Source organism: Arachis stenosperma, chromosome 1 (genome assembly GCF_014773155.1).
Source record: "Arachis stenosperma cultivar V10309 chromosome 1, arast.V10309.gnm1.PFL2, whole genome shotgun sequence".
In the NCBI taxonomy this organism is placed as follows: domain Eukaryota; kingdom Viridiplantae; phylum Streptophyta; class Magnoliopsida; order Fabales; family Fabaceae; genus Arachis; species Arachis stenosperma.
In genome coordinates, this window is record NC_080377.1 from 89,552,951 (window position 1) to 89,558,042 (window position 5,092).

The following is a 5,092-nucleotide window of genomic DNA, read 5'->3' on the forward strand; positions in this document are numbered from 1 at the left end:
GAATTGTGGGTAGGGATTTGCTTTGATAGATATCCAATTTGTGCTTCTAGCTTTTGAATGGCAGCACCTTGATTTTGTAAGTTGGATATCACTTCTTCCTTAAAGCCTTTCAAATCGGCCACATCTCTGCCCATAGTTGCAAGCATTCCTTCTATCCTGGTTAACTGATCATGAAGTGATTGGTTCGGATGGGGTTGATGAGGTTGATTATCTTGGCTGTGATATGGTGGCTGGGAGTATGTGTTTTGTGTGGGCTGATAGAGTCTTTGGTTGGAGTGTTGGTAGTGGTATGACTCTTGTGTGTAGTGGAATGAGTCTTGTGGATAGTGAAATGAATTGTATGAATTTGAGAAGGAATTTTGTGCTGAGAAATGCTCAAGTGATGAAGAATTTAGATATGTAAAACTAGGAGGTGAGGTTGGATAATTCAGAGGTGATGGCTCTTGATGAATGGGGTGTGAATAAGTGAAATCTCTTTGGTTTTGATCATCCCAGCCACAACTTGAGTGGTGATCAAATTCACCAAAACATGGACCATTTTGTGGCTCTGGGAAGTACCCCGTTTCCTGTTCCTGATACTCCCACCCACCATGAGCATAATAACATGAATCATTCTGTGGTGGTGGAGAGTTTCTCATGAATTTTGATTGACCAAAAGATGATGGATACTCCTTTCTTTTTTGCAATGTGCTCAGTCTCAAACAATACTCATCCAAAGATAGTGGAAATCCCATAGTGAGGCAATATCACAAACAGCTAGTGGTTAGTATGCTAACAAATGAATAAGCAAAGAAAACAAATTAAAATTTGCAGAAATTAGCAGTAATAAACTGAAACAAAAACTATTAACAAAAGAAAAGAAAAATTGCTCAATCTAGTTAACTTCCAATTTGAGAATTGTCAATCGAAAACCAATCCCCGGCAACGGCGCCATAAACTTGATGTGCATAAACTTGATGCTACGATTTTAGGAAATTGCACGATCGGCAAAAATTCCTTCCGGCAAGTGCACCGGTTATCGTCAAGTAAAAACTCACAATAGAGTGAGGTCGAATCCCACAAGGATTGGTTGAGTGAGCAATTCGGATTAGAAGTGTGTTCTAGTTGAGCGGAATCAAGATTTAGATGAGTATTGCGGAATCTTAAATTGCATGAATTAAAGAGCGAGAAGCTAAATTGCTGAAATTAAAAGGGAATCGGGGTGATTGCATGAATTAAGTTGCAGAATGTAAATAGAAAGTGTAGATCAGAAATGGGGAATTCATTGGGTTTCAGGAGATATTGAGATCTCCGAATCAAAACATTTTCATCTCTTCCTCAACCAATGCATTCATTGAATTTTGCTTGGCAATCTTATATGATTGGATCCCAATCCCTTGGCTCACCAATTCTCTCTAAAAATAAACAAATTCCCAATCCCTTGGTTTAAATGTTCATAAGAAGAGATGATGCTCGATCACTGATTATACCACACAGTTTCATGAACCACAATTTGGTAGGATTACATGTCACAATATCCATCCAAACCCCAATCCAATTCACTGTGAGAAAGCTTCTCTAGCATGAATCCTCCATTCCTTTCCCAAGGTTCCGAAGGATTCCAATTATGGATAGTTTCTTTCCCAAGACAACTAACCAATGGAATTAGATCGAGAAGCTTTCAAACAAAATTCAAGAGAAAAGATTGAAGAAGAAGATAAAAAAACTATTATTGATTCATTGAATTACAATAGAGCTCCCTAACCCAATGAAAGGGGTTTAGTGATTCATAGCTCAGAATTCAATTACAAAATATGAAAAGTGATTTCCAAAACTCAAGGTAAAAGTCCCCCTCAGGGGCTGGATTCCCCTTCAATCCCCCCTTTTTTGAGTCGTCACTTTGTTCTCTTGTCAACCTTGCCAATTTGATGCCAAATATAGTCTATTATACCTTGTTGGAAAGCTATGGATGTCAGCTTTCTAACGCAACTGGAAGCACCTCAATGGGATCTCTATAGCTCAAGTTATGCTTGATTGAAGGTGACAAGGTTGCTGGTTGGTTTGACAGCGTTTAAGCCAACGTTTAAGTCACTTAAACGTGCTCGAAAATGCCAATTTTGGGAGCTCAGTTGCATTGTCCACCCCATACTTCTATACATCGTTGGAAAGCTCTGGATGTCTACTTTCCAATGCAACTAGAAGCGCATCATTTGGAGTTCTACAACTCGAGTTATAATCCATGGAAGGTGAAAAGGTCAGCTGGCCTGATTGCATGTTGGTACTATGCTCTTCTATGCACATTACGGGGCTGTTTTCTCCCTCAATTTTTAGTATCCACCATGCATGCCATATATGCTTGGAAAGCTCTAGATGTCTTCTTTCCAATGTATTTTGAATCACCTCATTTGGAGTTTTGTAGCTCAAGTTATTTATGTTTGAAGAAGGCATGGTCAAGCTGTTCCATATAACACGTTTAAGCTCCAGTTTAAGCTTAAACTGGAGGTTAAACGTGGAAATGCTTCCTGGTGAGAAATTGTGTCGAACACGTTTAACCTCCAGTTTAAGGTTAAACTGGAGGTTAAACGTGGAAATGCTCCCTTGGTGAAATTCTCATTCTGGCGTTTAACTTCCAGTTTAAGGTTAAACTGGAGGTTAAACACCAGTTTCAGCATTTCTCAACTTCCATGATTTTGGCGTTTAACTCCCAGTTTAACCTTAAACTGGAGGTTAAACGCCAATTTCAGCTTTGATGCATTTCTCATTCTGGCGTTTAACTTCCAGTTTAAGGTTAAACTGGAGGTTAAACGCCACTTTCAGCATTATATGGCTTGGCAGTTTAAGTTCCAGTTTAAGCTTAAGCTGGAGCTTAAACTCCACATGTGATATTCAAGCTTCCTTTATTGATTTTGTTGCTTCCTTGCCTAGCCTCTTCTTCCCTGAAATCATCCAAACAACTGCATCAAGGTCTTGCAAAATTTCATGAGAATTCTTCCATTCATAGCATTCAAGGAATATAACTAAAAACTCATGGAATTTGCATCAAAATCTTCATGTTTGAATGATTTAAGACAAGCATGACTATTTGGCCCAAATGATTACTTAAGGCTCAAGAAAATGCATAAAACAACTAAAAATAAAAGAAAAAGGCTAGTGAAACTAGCCTAAGATGCCTTGGCATCAAACATCCACTCTAAGTTTGCTCAGCTTTTGAGGATGAAAGAACTTAGCCAAGAAGGCCGTGACCAGCTTATCCCATGAGTCCAGGCTATCTTTAGGCTGTGAGTCCAACCATGTTCTAGCTCTGTCTCTTACAGCAAAAGGGAAAAGCATGAGCCTGTAGACTTTAGGATCTACTCCATTAGTCTTAACAGTCTCACAGATATGCAAGAACTCAGTTAAAAACTGGTAGGGATCTTCTGATGGAAGTCCATGGAACTTGCAGTTCTGTTGCATTAGAGCAACTACTTGAGGCTTCAGCTCAAAATTGTTTGCTCCAATGGCAGGGATTGAGATGTTTCTTCCGTCAAACTTGGAAGTAAGTGTGGTATAATCACCAAGCATCCTCCTTGCATTATTATTTTTGGTTGTCATCTCCTCTTCCTTTTCGAAAATTTCTGTAAGGTTGTCTCTGGATTGTTGTAATTTAGCTTCTCTTAGTTTCCTCTTTAGAGTCCTTTCAAGTTCAGGAACTGCTTCAACAAGAATGTTCTTGTCCTTACTCCTGCTCATATGTAAAAGAAGGGAACAAAAAATAATAATAGGGATCCTCTTTACCACAGTAGAGAGATTCCTTTATGTTAGTAGAAGAAAAAAGGAATAGAAGAAGGAAAAGGTAAGAATCCAAACATAAGGGTGAAGATAGGTTCGAATTCTTGAGATGAAGAGAAGTGTTAGTAAATAAATAAATAAATAGAAGAAGATGAGAGAGAGAGAGAAATATGAAAATAAATTTTGAAAAAGGGTTAGTGATTTTCGAAAATTAAGAGAAGAAGAACAATTAAAATTAAAATTTAAAACAATTAGTTAATTAAGAAAATTTTGAAAAAGAGGGAGGTAGTTAGATGATTTTGAAAAAGATAAGAATTTTAAAACAAATAAAAAGTCAATTAGTTAGTTGAAAAAGATTTAAAAATCAATTTTAAAAAGATAAGAAGTTAGAAAAGATATTTTGAAATCAATTTTGAAAAAGATATGATTTGAAAAAGATATTTTGGAAAAAGATTTGATTTTTTTAAATTAAAATTGATTACTTGACTAACAAAAAACTAAAAGATATGATTCTAGAATTTAAAGATTGTACCTTTCTTAACAAGAAAGTAACAAACTTCAAATTTTTGAATCAATCACATTAATTGTTAGTAAAATTTTCGAAATTTTGAAATAAAGATAAGAAAAAGATTTTGAAAATAAATTTTAAAAATTTTCAAAATAATAGAAAAAATGAAAAAGATTTGATTTTTAAAAAAGATTTTGAAAAGATAAGATTTTTAAAATTGAAAATTTGACTTAACTTATAAGAAATAGCTAAGTTTTAAAAATTTTTGACTAAGTCAACTCAAATTTTCGAAATTTTTGAGAGAAATAAGGAAAAGATATTTTTTATTTTTTAATTTTTAATGATGAGAGAGAAAAACACAATTATGACCCAAAACATGAAAATTTTGGATCAAACCCAATGATGCATGCAAGAACACTATGAATGTCAAGATAAACACCAAGAACACTTTGAATGTCAAGATTTATTTTCGAAAAAATTTTCAAGAAAAGAAAACATGCAAGACACCAAACTTAGAAATTTTTCATCTTGAGACACTATGAATGCAAGAATGCATAAGAAAAACAAGAAAAGACACAAAACAAGAAAATTTAAAGATCAAACAAGAAGACTTATCAAGAACAACTTGAAGATCATGAAGAACACATGCATGAATTTTCGAAAAATACAAGAAAAAGATGAACATGCAATTGATACCAAATATAAAACATGACACAAGACTCAAACAAGAACACAAAATATTTTTTATTTTTATGATTTTATAATTTTTTTAGATTTTTTTATTTTATATTTTTCAAAAACATATTTTGGAAAAAGAAAGTGATGAATCCAAAGTCC